At 41.0% G+C, this 17,723-nt stretch overlaps 1 pseudogene; it reads left to right on the top strand.

The window, feature by feature from the left end:
- Positions 1–972: 972 nt before the first annotated feature.
- Positions 973–9,475, top strand: LOC107799410 (protein PHYTOCHROME-DEPENDENT LATE-FLOWERING-like; annotated as a pseudogene).
- The last annotated feature ends 8,248 nt before the right edge of the window (positions 9,476–17,723 follow it).

Below are 17,723 nucleotides of genomic sequence, written 5' to 3'. Positions count from 1 at the left end.
CATGTTTGTGGAGCAAGCACATTCATGGTGGGAAGAGCATTAGGCGGCTGCCAAATGGTCAATACACGGATTGGAAAAATTTGGTCCAAAAAATTAATCAATCAATTGTCCGAAGCCGAAGCCGAAGCCGAAGCCGAAGCCGAAGCCGAAGCCGAAGCCGAAGCCGAGCCGAGCGACGACGACGACGACGGCGCGAGGCTTGCTTTCTTCTTAACTCTTTAAGAGCTACAAGCAGAGCAATTATATATATACCCACCAAAAATCTCTTCCTCTTCCAATATGGGACAATGTCTCATTGTCAAGAGAGGAAAACTTAAAATTTTACTCAAAAATTTCATTTTCCCTCCATTTCCCATTCACCCTCATTTTAAGACTATTTCATCTTAAAAAATAAAACCTCAACAATCCCCCACATGAATGGGGAATGGCTATATCACGGAAGTATGCATGAAAAAACTGTGTGATTTACAAGCAAGGATTAATCGCATCTGGATAAGTAGGTTTCCGTTTGAACTTTCCGTAGTAAACTTATGTCGGATATACTCGGTCAATCGGTAGATTTGATATCTTTGAACCGTCGATCTTTGGTGTATACCCACCAAAAATCTCTTCCTCTTCCAATATAGGACAATGTCTCATTGTCAAGAAAGGGAAACTTAAAATTTTACTCAAAAATTTCATTTTCCCTCCATTTCCCATTCACACTATTTCATCTTAAAAAATAAAACCTCAACAGAAACAACCTATTGCAATGGTTCGGCCCTTCCCGGCCCCGCGCTTAGCAGGAGCTTAGTTTTCCTCTAGTCTTTGTTGCTCAGTAAGTCTGACTGAATGCAGTAAGTTGCATTTTGGGTAGAAAAACTATTTTATGAAATAGAGAGTCTGAAAGGTGGGATTTTGAATATCATCACTTGGAGATTGTTGGTCGAATGATGTATTTATTTATTAGTAATATTTTTGGGTGTGGATTGAACCCAGTGCAGAGCCATAGCCAATGAAGGGGTTCAATTGAATCCCCTTCCTTGGAAAATCATACTGTTAAATAGGGCAAACTTAATTTTTTTTCATATATATACATATAAACTTTTGATTCCTTCATGTAAGAAAAATATTTATTGTAGTGACAAGGTAGTTCAAAAATTACTTTACGTGGCGGGCTTAAAATTTTTGAAAAATTGGCTTTGTTTTGATAGTTTACTCTTCAAATTTCTATTTTCACTGATAAAATCCTCTTGTTTCGTCATAGGGTGTGGGTGATCATGGGAGTGACAATGTTGCTAATCTCTCTGGTAAGTTAGAGTTTTGTGAAGGACTTCATATATCGGTTTCCTGGTTCTTTCTCTAAGTTAATTTTTACATCTTCTTTTTCTTTATTTCAAGAGTTAGTACATTTGTCAGGATTGACTATTTTACCTTACATTCTGCAGATAAAGAAGTTTCCTTCACATTAAGCATTTTCTTGGATGGATATTCTATTCGGAGACCCTCAGAGGTCTGTTATTCATCTGGTCCAATCTAACAATTCTGAGGTGTTAGGACTGAAGAAAGTTCTTTTCCTTTTATAATTGCAGAATGAATCTGGGCATCAAACTTCTGAAATTGTTCCAAAATTCTTATATCCATACGATAGTGCATCTGAAACTCTCTTCTCAGTAATTGCACTGTCTTTTTTGGTTTTTGTATTCTTTCCTTTTCTGTCTGGCTGTCTCTTATTTCTTAGTGTGTGGTTCATCTGTTGATCTACACTGTATTTCCTAACTTGAGCGGCGGAGCTTGCGAAATTCTTCTTTATGCTTCAGCTAATGCTTATAAACTTTTGAGCTCTCATTTAAGAGTATTGTGTCTTTATGACAGTTTATGAAACCTGAGATAGAAATCTAATGCTCATTTGCAAGTTAATATTACATCTGTGTCTATGTAGTTTTCATCTGCAAAGACTTATATTGTTTTTCCTTTTTTCTCTTAACTTTTTCTTTGTACATTGTGCACTTGGAGGCAATTGAGTCTGGCCGACTGCCTGGTGATGTTTTGGAGGATATACCATGCAAATATGTCGATGGGACCCTAGTATGTGAGGTGAGGTTTATTATAGACGCGTTTCGTCAATTATATGTTCTACAGCATTAGAGTATTGCGGGTTCTACTCCCTTCAAATTGCATGCATCATCAGGCGAGTAGAGATCTCCAGTTGTTTTTTTCTTATATTATCAGATGCTATTAATCAGCTTACTCATAAGAGAATCACACGTCAAATTATCATTCCAGAGTTTGCATAATTGCTTTTCTGCTGGATGGTTCAGTCAGTCGGCATTTCTCATAGAATGAATGTTACCATTTCTTCCCCTTTCGTGACGACAATGTAGCTTTGAGGTTGTCTTTTATTTCTTAATTAGGGATTTGACTACTACTGCAGGTGCGGGATTATCGGAAGTGCTTCTCTAAAGCTGGAAAAAGTGTGCCTTCTGCTACTGATTCTCCTTTTATTAGTAGATTATGCCTCAAATTGTCGCTTGAAAATGTGGTGAAGGATATTCCACTGATTTCAGACAATGCTTGGACATATGGTGATCTAATGGTTAGTAAGATAAATCCCTCTTAGTAGCAACCAAATGTTTTGTGTTCTTAGCATTCTTTTTTTTTAAATGTAGGAAGTTGAATCACGGATATTAAGAGCTCTAGAACCACAACTTTGCCTAGACCCCACCCCGAAGTTAGACAGGCTTTGGAACAACCCAGTTTTCTCTAAGGTGATGAGTTAGTAGTTTTGTTTTCCATCTTCCTCTGGTAAAATTCACTCTTTTATTTAAGCTGGTGCTGTATTATATTGCAGTTAAGTTTGGGTCTAGGCAATATATTCAGGAAAAGACTAAGGGAGACTCCAGAAGTTACTGTCACATCTAATAGTAGGATCCATGGGAAAAAATGTTTGTATAGATAGAGTGACGGAAAACTCAAAGTCAGGAGATGTAGGACCTCTTGTGCAGCAGCCTCTTCATGACAATCTGAATGCACAGGATAATGTACCAACAGATTTGTTGACATTGAAACGTGACAGTTTTGTGTCCAAGGCCTCTGTTCCAGCGTCACATTTGGTATCTCACCTTTCAAAATATCAAATGGGAGTTCAGAGTCCTAGAATTATGCAGGATCATAAGTCAGATATTGTTCTGAATGCATCAGTATCTTCTCCTGCTGCACCAGATATGATGCTGTCATGCACAAATGCTATGACCTCCAGTGCTTCTATACATGGCAAGAGAGAGAGTCAGGATGGACATGAATCTTCCCTGTCCAACTCAAATAAGAGGACAAGAGTTAGGCATATGGTTGCTGATGTTAATTATATGCAACATGTAGGCACACAGGTAGATGGCCTTCACACTCTAGATTATCCTTGGAAGAATGCTTTATTACTGCCGCAGTCAGTTTCCAGGGCTATTCCTTATGCTAACACCATGCTAAACTACCGTCAACAGACTTTCCAAGGGGGCTTGAACCAAGAAGCTAGGACAATGCCATTTGCGGCAGGACAGAAAGGAATTAGATATAATGTAAAGAAAGAGCCTGCTGAAATAGAGAGAATGGACCAATTAGAGCCTCGATGGACTAAGAATGAGAGTCAGGTGGGGGAATCAGATATGAACTTTATGGATTTCCAGCAGGCACGATCACATCAAATACTTCCCCAGCAGTTAACGCAATTAGGTTTCCCACAGATAACCTGGAATGGTCTTGGTCAACCTCTTGAGACCAATCCTTGGAAAGAGTACTCACTTCAAAAGAGGAAAATAGTGCAAAGTCCTTGTGCTTCTGCTGGAGGTTTGCCTCGATCTCCTTTATCATCTAAATCTGGAGATATTTCTGGTGGTTCAGTACGACCTCAGTATGGTGCAGCTGTGGCAAATGGACTTACACAATTGATGAAGGAGAAGCCAGCAGCCACATCTGTTCCTTCTGCTGGTGTCTTAACATTTATGACTTCCATTGCTAATGGTTCCATGCGGCAGCAACACCTGCCTCAAGTTGCTGCAAAGCGGAGATCCAGTTCTGTTCCTAAGGCCCCTGTCATGATGGGAGCTGGTTCTCCTGCCGGTGCCAGTAACATGGGTCTTCCATTCTATGCAAGTAGTCCTTTCGTGGGAACTCCACCTTTGGCTGGCCAAATCATGCTTGAAAGGTTCTCCAAGATTAAAATGGTGACAGTGAGGTACATTGCTTACTAAAATTTTTCCCGTATAAACCAGATATTCTTTTGAATCAACACAATTATATCATGTCTAAAAGGGAGCTCTTAGGTTGTGTCTATCAGCCAGAAGACTACAGATACATGTGTTTCCTTTTGTAATTAGCTCAATTAAAATAATCTTTCTTGAACTATTTCAATGCTTGTCACTTGACTTAGTATTCATGGTCTGGAAGTGCCACAGATAAAACAATAGAAACAGACTGCTTGTAGGAGAAACCGAAGGATATCATCTTAACGGGAGCATGCTGGCTATTTCAACACTGATTTTCAGTAGATTCTCTGTGGAACCCTATAAGATGAGATATATGAGATCTTATGCTTACAAGATGCCAAACAAAGATGTAGTTCTTTAATTCAACACTTATGTAATTAGTTTTTCTTTGTTGAGGTCTACTAGTTCATGTCAACCTTCCTAGAAGATGGATATAAACTTTAGATGCTTCATGCTCATTACGTGTATTATTTGTTTGTTAATGGTAACTGTTCACAGTTTATTACCCCAAAAAAAAAAAAAATGCCAAACAAGCAAAGTTTTCTGTAGTAAAAGGAAAAAGTTCTCAGTTGATTTCGCATTGTTCCCATCATTGAGCTACAGCTGGAGGAGAAGTATGACACTGGATAAAGGGAAGATTGAAGAATCCCTTGTCCATATTCCCTGCAGATTTACTGAAAAATATAATAGTACCAAGTAATCTTGAATTCTAGAACTTGATAAGCGCATAAACATGAGCAGAAGCAGAAGCTTATGAAATGAAAATGATTCATAATGTGAACAAATATAACTAAAACTTGCTTGTTATCCTTTGGGGTTGAACTGTTGCTATTTTCAACTTCATTTGCACATTTAACATGGCAATTGTGGTGTAATTGCATCATGATGGAGCAAATTATAAAGCAAGTCAAAACAAAGGAGGTTGGGAGTACGATACTTTTTCTTAACTTATGAAGGATCTCTTGTGCTTTAAAAAGTCGATATAAGTGGTCTTTATTTCAGTTGAACTTGTAGTTTCTTATTTATCAACTTACTTTCTTATACTATGTTCTTTTCAACCATTGTTCCTAAAGCAAGATAATTTAGTTTGTTGATGATATTCAATGGCTAACATCAAGGGCCTGAGAGTTTCAGGTTTCAACTTAATCACAAAAAGAATAAGGTTGACGAGTACTGCAGAAGGAAACAAAATGTATATCCTGCTCAACAGCTGCTGCTTCATCTTTCCAATAATTCAAACAATGAAAATTTCAAAGATGAACCCTGCAGAATGGCACTGTCAAAGTCACTTGTTGGTGGCAACATGAATATTTGTACAAAAAGAGACTTGACATTTCTGCAGACAGAGGAAGTTCTTCAAGGTCTGTCTGCACTGCACTCCCCATCTAGATCAAGATATAGCCTAACCGATCTTTTGGCTAACTTGACGTTATTCCCTAGGAAATGGTTTCTCTTATGTTCCTAAGGAACGAACTAGAATGATCATGTCCGAAAAGCCAAATGATGGAACTATTGCAATGCATATCGGAGAAATGGAAGATGCTGAATACTTGACTGCTGAGGATTACCTCCCAACTCTGCCAAATGCTGTGAGTTCTGAACACACTCTGTATATTATGGCTCATACAGTGCATGTGCATGCCTCTTTATGCAGTGTCCACTCTTATGGATTTAATCAAGCTTGACAAGCTTCTATTCTGAAGCGAACCATTTAGAGCTGAATCCTCAATCTAAAAACCACTTGTGGAACTCCCAATACAGAAGTGAAAAAAAGGAAAATGACATGAACAGATCATCTTTTGGGTTGGCGGGGGTTGGGGGGTTCTCTCAAATCCCATTTCTGCTAGCATGTGCTCATTTGGATGTTGAAAATGTATTACCTTTACTTGCAAATGTATTTGGTCCTCTTTTTTTTTGAGAATGGTAACATTCGTATTAATAAAAAGGCACTAAGGCAGTGCAAATCCATATGTACAGGGAATAATAGATCAATCTTTATCTATCTTAACTACAAAATGCCTAACATGTCTACCAAAGATTCTGTATCCTCTACAAGACTTTCTTTACACCAAAAATGAAATAGAATATACAGTTCATCTTGACATCCTGAATGGAGTTGTATTTGTTTTCAAAAACTCTTGAGTTTCTCTCCTTCCATACTATCCACCATATGCATGCAGGTATCAATCTCCACCATGTCTTTTGTCTCACTGAGTCTCCATTGTTGTTCCAAGATTTTAGTAACTCAACAGTAGTAGCTGGCATAGACCATCTTAGCCCAACAATGTTAAGGAACAACTGCCATAGTTGACTAGTAATAGGGCAGTGAAGGAATAAGTGACTGTTTGTTTCCAATTCTCCGCCACATAAAAGATATCTAGAACAAAGTTGGAATGATGGAATCACCTCCTTTACAAGTTCTCTTGAGTTAAGCATGCTTCTCTTGCCACCAGCCATGTGAAGCAAATCACCTTATAAAGAGCTTTTACTTTCCAGATACTCTTCCATTGCCAACCATCTATGTGATGGCCAGTGTTTGACAACAGAAGATAAGCTGATATGACAGTATACATCCCATTCTTGCCAATGTTCCAGATAAGAGAATCTTCATGATCTTTAAGACCTTGGATAGCTTTCAAAGGATTAAAAAACTCAGCAATTCTCCCAAGCTTCCAATCATTCAGACCTCTTCTAAAATTGATATTCCAACCATGTTGTCCCCAAGCTGCTTTCATTCTAAAATCAGGCGCTGTAGCTGTGTAGCAATGCAGAAAAATTCAGGGAATAGTTCTTTTAGTGGACCATATCCTAGCCAATTATCATTCCAAAACAATGGCTTCCTTCCATTTCCAACCTTTATGCTAGTGTTGCACAACATAGAATTCCAGAATTTCCTGATAGTTTTCCAAACTCCCACCTCATAAGGTAACAGGTCTTGTGCACCACTGATCCAACTGGCCATACTTCTCATATATGACATTCCTCCATAAAGCATTAGTCTCTAGATAATACCTCCACAACCACTTCATGAGCAGACTCTGATTGTGCGCCTTTAAGTTCCTGATACCTAGATCCCCTTGTCTTTTGCTGGTAATGAGTGAGTCCCAGTTAACTAAGTGAATGGCTCTCTTGTCTCTATTACCCCGCCAGATAAAATTCCTTCTTGCTGCATCTATTATTTTTCTTACCTTAACTGGAATAGGAAATAAGGACATGACATATGTTGGAAGTGCATCCAAAACAAAATTCCTCAAAACCACTCCACCTCCCAGCGAAAAATATTGGCTCTTCCAAGTTGCAAGTCTCTTTTCACATTTTTCTACCACACCATTCCATATTCCTTGGGGAAATGTATTTGGTCCTCTTTCAAGCTCCTCTTTCTAATAGCTGTTTTGAGAAAAGATTGTACATGTAGCACCTAAGGGTGTGTGTGGTTAGTAGTTACTAAAGTGGGTTGAGAGACATGAGGTCTCAGGTTCAATGGAGTCAAAAATACTAGGTGATTTCTTCCCATCTGACCAAACCATGGTGGATAGAGCTACCCGGTACCTCTACTGGTGGGAGGTAGCAGATACCCCGTGGAATTAGTCAAGGTGCGTGCAAATTGGTCCGAACATCACGGTTATTAAAAAAAAAGGTTGTACATGTGGCTCTTGTAGTAGTTCAAGCTATCTTTGTATAGCAGTTCAATTGAGCAGAAAAATCAGTATGCTAAATAATTTTGAGTGGAATTTTGGTGTATACAATCTGAATATCTCAGATTCCAGATTTGCCGTGAGATTCACTTATCAAACGCTATGCTAGGTTACACCAATATTTTAGGAGAATAGCTTTCTGATATAAATTTTCCATGATAATGGTAACTTCAGATGAATTCTGAGGTTGTCATATTGAGAAGTTCAATGGATTCAAATTGGTTGGTGATTTTTGTAGGCTTTATCTGAAACATGGAGAATTGGAGGACAGCTCATTGTAGAATTTATTGAAGTCATCTTATTTGTTTTTGATTGCACATGTAAAAAACTGGAGAATGAATCTCCAGCTATGTGTTAATGTTCTGATTCTTACATCGTACCTTTTTTTTTTGTTACAGCACTTTGCAGACTTGCTAGCAGCACAATTTCGTTCACTGGTAGGTAATTGTGTGAGATTTAAGAGCTAATCATCAGCATATTCTTCCTGCCCTTATTTTGCCTGTATGCCTATGTGTTTGCAGATGATACGTGAAGGGCATCTTGTGGAGGATCATGTCCAACCAAAACCGATTTGCATGAATCTTGCTTCAAGCGATGACACTATAGAGACAGGAACAGTCCCAATTGGTTCTGTTTCTGAAATGCAACAATCTGAAAGGGTCTTCATTAACAGTGTTGATGCACTAATAAATTCACCGGCCCTAATTGGTTCTGACACTGAAATGCAAAAATCTGAATGGGTCTTGGTTAACAGTGTTGATGCACTAGTAAATTCACCCCAGAACATGCAAGGTCAAAGACTACTGCCGCCTGGAAACGATCAGCCATTACAGACTTCTCAGGGACGCCTGCCTGGGGTTTCAATGCCTACCAGACAACAATCTGATCCTTTAACCCCTCTGCATCAGCAGCGGCAGCAACATAATCAAAATCATTCGATGCAACAACAGCAGCAACAACATAATCAAAATCGTTCGGTGCAAGAGCAGCATCCACAGTTACAGAAATCCTCCTTCATGCATGATGTAAATCCAATGGCTCATTTTGATAGACTCAGCCTGAATTCCTATCTGCAGTTGGCTAATAACATGGATATTAAAGCCTCTCCACCGCAACTTCAGCAGTTACTACAACAGCAGCAGTTTCAGCCGCAACAACTGCAGCCGCAGCAACCACTAATGCAGAGGAAAATGATGATGGGTCATGGAAATGTAGGTATGGGGAGCATTAACAACAACATGGATGCACTGGGTGATCTTGGTAATGTTTTTGGCATGGGAGGTGTGAGAGGAGCTGGTGAAACTGGAATTTCAGCTCCGCTGGGTTCTTTTCCAGACATGGGCAAAATAGCTCAGAAGCCAACAAAGTTGAGCCAGACTTCTAATATTAGTAATGCAATCAGTCAGCAACTTTGCATTGGGGCACTCACTCCACAACAAGCTGTTCTCATGGAAAACAAGCTGAGACTGGGCTATGGCACAGAACCACACGAATATGTTTGGGGGGGGGGGGGGCACTGTAAAGCGTGGGTGGTATGACTGAATTAGACAAATGCAAGGATCCCAAGAAAGCATTTAGGACATAGCTTGCAGATATTTCTTTTTTTCTTGTTGGGGTATTCAATCACTGTACGGGCCGAAAGAACACACTTCGATGTCAGCTCGTGATAAGTTGGTTGAGCAACTGATAATCTAGGTGTATACGGTCAAAACCGGTTTTGTCCTTCATGCAATTAGTCAAGATTGGAACATGATTGACCGATGGTCGTTTTCATAATACCGAGATGAAATCTGAAGCCAGGTTACCAAGCTCAAGATTCAGGGACCGATCAATACCGAACTCGAAGTCATTATCGAGCTCGAGTCCAAATCGAACTATGATGTGAAGTGGCGTTATCAAACTCAAGATTCGAGCCCGAGTCAATGCCGAGCCCGAGTCAATATTGAGCTCGAGTCAGTATCGAGCTCGAAATCTGGAGATCGACCAATATCAAGTCCGACCAAGATCGAACTAAGAGACAAGAGCCGTTGTAGCCGCACTAGGGGAGAGAATCTCGGCGGGAATTAAGGAAAAGCTAAATTAACTAATCTACCATGGGATCCCACTATGTATTTTTTATTATATCCAAAGTAGGATCCCTCCACTATAAAAGAGTGGCTATCATTTCTGTAAAAGGGCAATTGAACATTGAGGCATCTACACACTCCCTTATTGAAAAGATTATTGATATTCACATATAGATACAGAAGAAATTATCCTTTTGTGAGCCTTGTACATTGATTCATCTTACTTGTTCATAAATCGTTTTCTACTCAGTTTGGTTTGTATTTTATTCCTTTTTTACAGTCAATATTCGATATTTTTCTACTTACTTTTTCTATTTGTGTCAAGCTACACCACGTATCCTTAGAACTACGTATAAATTCAACTCTATCCGTTTTTCGAGTAAATAATTTGGCGCCCACAATGGGGTTTAAGGATAATAGTGGTTATTTGGTACGAATCTCTGTGAAACACACTATTTTACACTTGCTCTTGAAAGTGTCTTTGATTTCAGGCTGAAAAACGACGAATTCTCAATTAATGGCCCTACCTATCGACAACGAAGCTCGCCTTCAAGATGAAAACAACAACTTAATGCCCGGGGGCGAAATGCCACTTGTCGAAGAGCCAATAGACGTTAATTCACATGTGGCCATTGAGGCAAACCAACGTTCTGACCCTGTGGAACTCGATCTGCAGCTCGAAATACCCAAAACACTGAGGAAAACGGAATCAGCTTGCGTATTATTTTTGAAATGTTGCAAGCTCAACAAGCAGCAATATCCCAGTTGCAGAGCCAAACCCAGGCACCGACCAGGCTCGAGCCCAGTCCACCCAAGAAGTCACCCACAAAACGAGGCCAGCTGTAGTGAGGTGGAATGAGCAAGAATCGGGGACTGATCCCGAAATCGTTAAGATGCTCGAGAAATGGACAAAACTAATAGAGTCAGGGGAAAGGGGGATTGAAGCAAATGACATAAAAGTGGAAACGTATAACTCCAGGGTTGACCAGATCCCGGGGGCACCATCGATATTGAAAGGCTTGGATTCCAAAAAATTCGTACAAAAGCCTTTCCCCCCGAGCGCAGCTCCGAAACCGACCCCCAAGAAGTTCCGCATGCCCGAAATTCCTAAGTATAATAGAACGACCGACCCCAACGAACACGTCACCTCTTACACATGTGCCATTAAAGGGAGCGATCTAGAGGACGACGAGATCAAATCTGTATTATTGAAAAAATTCGGCGAAACCCTGTCAAAGGGAGAAATGATATGATATCATAATTTACCGTCTAACTTTATCGATTCTTTTGTTATGCTTGCAGATTCTTTCGTAAAAGCACATGTTAGAGCCATAAAGGTCGAAACCAGGAAGTCGGACCTTTTCAAGGTAAGACAAAAGGATAACGAGATGCTGAGAGAATTCGTATCTCGTTTCAAAATGGAACGAATAGACCTACCACCAGTCACAGACGATTGGGCTATTCAAGCTTTCACTCAAGGTCTGAACGAACGAAGCTCGATAGCATCACAACGGTTGAAGCAGAACCTGATCGAGTACCCAGTTGTTACTTGGGCCGATGTTCACAATCGGTATCAATTGAAGATTAGAGTCGAAGACAACCAGTTGGGTTCTGGGTCCATTACTAAAAGGGACATCAACAGAGAACAAAGGCTGATCAAGGACCAATACCGGCCGTATAGTGGAGATTATAGGGGTAACGAACCAAGACGTAACCTCGTGCAAAGAAATAAAAGAAGTGATCGAGGCTAAGGGTCTCGGGGGCTGATGAACAAGAATGGGTTCGGCATGCATACTGGACCTAAGGAGGCACCGCGATTATCAGAATATAACTTCAATATCGAAGCATCCGTCATCGTATCGGCTATCGGACACATCAAAGATACTAAATGGCCTCGACCTCTGCAGATCGATCCAGCCTAGAGGAATCCTAACCAAATGTGCGAATATCATGGCACTCATGTCCATAGAACGGAAGATTGTAGGCAATTGAGAGAGGAGGTAGCCCGGTTATTCAATAAAGGGCACATTCGAGAATTTTTAAGTGACCGGGCCAAAAACCATTTCAAAAACAGGGATTTCAGAAGACAAAACGAACAAGAAGAGCCACAACACATCATCCACATGATCATCGGTGGGATCGATATTCCCTAGGGGCCGGTGCTTAAACGCACTAAGATGTCAGTTGAAGAGAGAAGCGATCTCGGCCTCAGGATTACACACCTAAAGGAACCTTGTCCTTTAGTGATGAAGACGCAGAAGGAATCATACAACCCCATAACGATGCACTGGTAATATTTGTACTTATGAATAAAACTCAAGTTAAGCGTGTGTTAATTGATCCAGGTAGTTCGACCAACATTATTAGATCGAAGGTCATATAGCAGCTCGGTCTACAGGACCAGGACGTGCCCGCAACCCTGGTTCTAAACGGATTTAATATGGCATGTGAAACTACTAAGGGCGAGATAGTCCTTCCAATAAACATGGCCGGGACCATCCAAGAAACGAAGTTCCACGTAATCGAAGGCGACATGAGGTATAACGCTCTTTTTGGAAGGTCGTGGATCCACAATATGAGAGTTGTACCCTCGACCCTCCACCAGGTTTTGAAATTCCTAACATCAGAGGGAGTCAAAACGGTTTATGGAGAGCAACTGGCCGCAAGAGAAATGTTTGCCATCGATGAGGTAATTTCGATATCTACACTATCATCGACAAAAGGATCAGATTCGAAGGGTGAACAGGATACCAAATAACAATCACAAACATCAGTCTCGACTCAGCTAGAGAATTAGAAGTCTGACTAAGGTGATGACTATGGGATCCCTCGATCCTTTGTGGTCCCCGATGATACCGATGCTACACAGTCAACGGTCGAAGAATTGGAGCAAATCACACTGGTCGAACATCTGCCCGAGCGAAAGGTATACCTGGGCACGAGGTTATATCCCGAGCTTAGGAAAAAGCTTATTCAATTTCTTATAGCTAACATGAATGGTTTTTCTTGGTCCCATCTCGACATAACAGGGATCCCACCGGAGATAGCCACTCATAGACTAAGCTTTGATCCAAAATTCCGTCCGATAAAGCAAAAAAGAAGGCCTCAGTCCGAGGTCAAACATGCCTTTATCAAGGATGAGGTAACCAAACTTCTTAGAATATAATCCATTCGAGAAGTTAAATACCCCGAATGGCTAGCAAATGTGGTGGTGGTCCCTAAGAAATGAAACAAACTTAGAATGTGTATAGATTATAAAGACTTGAACAAAGCATGCCCTAAGGATTCCTTTCCTTTGCATAGCATCGATCGTATGATCGATGCCACGGCCGGCCACGAGACTCTCAATTTTCTCGATGCCTACTCTGGGTACAACCAGATACAAATGAACCCGGAGGATCAAGAAAAAACCTCATTTGTCACTAAATATGGCACCTATTGTTATAACGTAATGCCATTCGGTCTAAAAAATACTGGTGCAACTTATCAACGCCTAGTAAATCGAATGTTCGAAAAACAAATAGGAAAATCAATGGAATTTTTTATTGATGGCACGTTAGTTAAGTCCCTGCTAGCAAGGACCATTTAAAGCATTTGCAGGAAACTTTCGACGTGCTAAAGAAGTACAATATGAAGCTCAACCCCGAAAAATGTGCATTCAGTGTTGGCTCGGGCAGGTTTCTTGGTTTCATTGTATCCAACCGAGGAATCAAAATCAACCCCGATAAAATCAAAGCTATCGAGGACATCACGGTAGTAGATAATGTGAAGGCCGTACAAAGGTTAACTGGGAGAATAGCCGCCTTGGGATGATTCATTTCGAGATCTTCAGATATGAGCCATCGATTTTTCTCACTGCTTAAGAAGACAACTTTGCATGGACTCCAGAATGCCAACACGCTTTGGAAGAACTAAAGCGGTATTTATCGAGCCCGCCTCTGCTTCATACCCCGAAAGTGGACGAACCTCTTTACCTTGTACTTAGCTGTCTCGGAGATAGAGGTAAGTGGAGTCCTGGTTCGAGAAGAACGAGGTACGCAATTCCCCATTTATTATGTCAGTCAGACTTTAGGCGAGGCCTAAACTAGATATCCACACTTAGAAAAATTAGCGCTTGATTTAATAAGCGCCTCTAGGAAATTAAAACCATATTTCCAATCTCACCCGATACATATTGTAACAACTTATCCTCTTCGAAACATTTTGTGCAAACCCGAGTTTTCGGGTCGATTGGCCAAATGGGCCATAGAAATCGGTGGGTACGATATCGAGTATCGACCCCGAACCGCTATCAAGTCTCAAATCTTGGCAGACTTCGTGGCTGACTTTTCGCCAATCCTCATGCCTGAGATTGAAAGAGAGCTACTTATAAAATCGGGAAGCTCTTCGGGAGTCTGGAACCTTTTCACGGACGGTGCCTCGAACGCGAAGGGATCCAGATTAGGCATTGTACTAAAATCACACACGTGTAATGTAATTAGACACTCTATCAGAACTACGAAATTGACTAACAATGAGGCCGAGTATGAGGCCATGATTGCAAGTCTCAAACTAGCTAGGAGCTTGGGAGCAGAGATCATAGAAGCTAAGTGTGATTCCCTCCTCGTGGTAAACCAAGTTAACGGGACTTTTGAAGTCCGAGAAAATCGAATGCAAAGGTACTTGGATAAATTACATGTGACTCTACATCAATTTAAAGAATGGACTTTGAAACATGTACCCCGAGAACAGAACAGCGAGGACGACGCTTTTGCGAACTTAGGTTCATCGGTCGAAGATTACGAACTCAACTCGGGGACTGTCGTACAACTCATAAAATCGGTGATCGATGAAGGTCACGCCGGAATAAATTTCATAAGTCTAACCTGGGATTGGAGAAACAAATATATAGAGTACTTCAAGAATGGGAAGCTTCCATCATATCCAAAGGAATCAAGAGCTTTGCGCACAAAAGCAGCACGATTCACCCTATCCGAAGATGGAACGCTATTCAGAAGGATTTTCGATGGACCATTGGCAATATGTTTGGGACCAGGAGATACCGATTACATACTACGGGAAATTCACGAGGGCACTTGTGGAAACCATTCCAGTGCCGATTCACTGGTCCACAAAGCGATCCGAGCAGGGTATTATTGGACCGATATGAGCAAATATGCGAAGGAGTTCGTTTGAAAATGAGACAAATGCCAAAGACATGCGCCCATGATTCATCAATCCGAGGAGCTACTCCATTCAGTCCTATCTCCATGGCCTTTTATGAAATGGGGGATGGACATCGTTGACCCCTTCCCATCGGCCCCAGGTAATGCTCAGTTTATTTTGTTTATGACTAATTATTTTTCTAAATGGGTTGAAGCACAGGCTTTCGAGAAAGTCAAAGAAAAAGAAGTGATAGACTTCATTTGTGACCACATCATATGTCGATTCGGTGTGCCAGCCGAAATTGTATGTGATAATGGAAAACAATTCACCGGCAGCAAAGTAACTAAATTTCTTGAGGATCATAAGATCAAAAGGATCATATCAACACCGTACCATCCCAGCGGAAACGGACAAGCCGAATCGACCAACAAAACCATCATCCAAAATCTTAAGTAGAGATTGACCGACGCCAAAGGAAAATGGAGAGAAATACTGCCTGAGATCCTATGGGCATATCGCACAACATCGAAATCCAGTACAGGAGCAACACTATTCTCGTTGGTCTATGGCGCCGAAGCTTTGATCCCGGTTGAGGTCGGAGAACCTAGCATCAGGTTTCGATATGCAACAAAGGAGTCAAATAATGAGACCATGAACATGAGCCTAGAATTATTGGACGAAAGATGAGAGGTCGCTCTCGTCCGATTGGCCGCCCAAAAGCAGCGGATCGAAAGATACTACAATCGAAGAACCAATTTTTAATATTTTAAAATCGGGGACTTGGTACTAAGGAAAGTCACTCTCAACACCCGAAATTCGAGTGAAGGAAAACTGGGTCCAAACTGGGAAGGACCATATCAGGTCCTCGAAATCATCAAAAAGGGATCCTACAAGCTTGGCGTGATAAACGGCAAACAACTACCGAGTAATTGGAACGTTTCGCACCTAAAGCGATGTTACTGCTAAGGTACGATCCTCCCATGTTCATTTATATTTTGAAATTAACCCTTATAGGTGTTTGACTACAAACAGGGATCGATTATTCAACCCGAAGCCTTTAGGTCTGAAAGCACGTGTTGCACTCTTTTTCTCTTAGACCGATTTTTATCCCAAATGGGTTTTTCGGTAAGGTTTTTAATAAGGCAACCATTAATCGTGCTAACTTAGAATAATTCAACAGTATTCGAGACCTCTTTACAATCAAACTCGAATACAAGGGGGGCATTATCCTCGAATATATCAAGTTCAATGCAAGAAAGTTACTTCATGGAAACAGAGTTTCGATAGGGAAACTTATAAGGGCCAAATGGTCAAAACGAACCATGCCCGTGTAGTTTGCTCGAGCCCTGGCACAAAACATGAACACGTGTATAATGACTTATAAAGAGAAATTTCTTCTTTACTGATATCTCATATCTTAGAAAGATTCTTCTATTTCGTGATCTGTTATGCAAACAGGCTTAAGGGTCGACCATGACCGGAGTTTGAAAAATTATCCCGTAAATCGGGGACTGCCGACTGAACAATCAACGAGATCAAACTCCATATAAGCCTACATTACTTCGAGTTTGAGCAAACACTCACTCGACCATTAAGCCTAATGGCTACATTACTTCGAGTTCAAGCAAATCCTCACTCGATTGTAAAGCCCAAGGGCTACTCTTATTTCGAGTTCGAGCAAATCCTCACTCGACCACTAAGCCTAAGGGCTATTCTTATTTCGAGTTCAAGCAAATCCTCACTCAACTGTAATGCCTAAGGGCTACCCTAACTCGAGTTCGAGCAACCATTCTCACTCGGGGACTATCTATCAAGCCCAAGGGCTGCCATTAATTCGAGTTCGAGAAATCATTCTCACTCGACTATAAAGCCTAAGGGCTACCCTAACTCGAGTTCGAGTAATCATTCTCACTCGAGGACTATCTATCGAGCCCAAGGGCTGCCATTAATTCGAGTTCGAGAAATCATTCTCACTCGACTACAAAGCCCAAGGGCTACCTTATTTCGAGTTCGAGCAAGTCCTCACTCGACCACTAAGCCTAAGGGCTATTCTTATTTCGAGTTCGAGCAAATACTCACTCGACTATAAAGCCTAAGGGCTACCCTAACTCGAGTTCGAGCAACCATTCTCACTCGGAGACTATCTATTGAGCCCAAGGGCTGCCATTAATTCGAGTTCGAGAAATCATTCTCACTCGACTATAAAGCCCAAGGGCTACCTTATTTCGAGTTCGTTCAAGTCCTCACTCAACCACTAAACCTAAGGGCTATTCTTATTTCGAGTTCGAGCAAATCCTCACTCGACTATAAAGCCTAAAGGCTACCCTAACTCGAGTTCGAGAAACCATTCTCACTCAGGGACTATCTATCGAGCCCAAGGGCTGCCATTAATTCGAGTTCGAGAAATCATTCTCACTCGACTACAAAGCCCAATGGATACTTTATTTCGAGTTCGAGCAAGTCCTCACTCGACCACTAAGCCTAAGGGTTATTCTTATTTCGAGTTCGAGTAAATCCTCGCTCGATTATAAAGCCTAAGGGATACCTTAACTCGAGTTCGAGCAACCATTCTCACTCGG

The sequence above is a fragment of the Nicotiana tabacum genome, chromosome 15 (assembly GCF_000715075.1).
Source record: "Nicotiana tabacum cultivar K326 chromosome 15, ASM71507v2, whole genome shotgun sequence".
Lineage (NCBI taxonomy): Eukaryota > Viridiplantae > Streptophyta > Magnoliopsida > Solanales > Solanaceae > Nicotiana > Nicotiana tabacum.
This window is presented reverse-complemented; position numbering and strand designations above follow the sequence as displayed.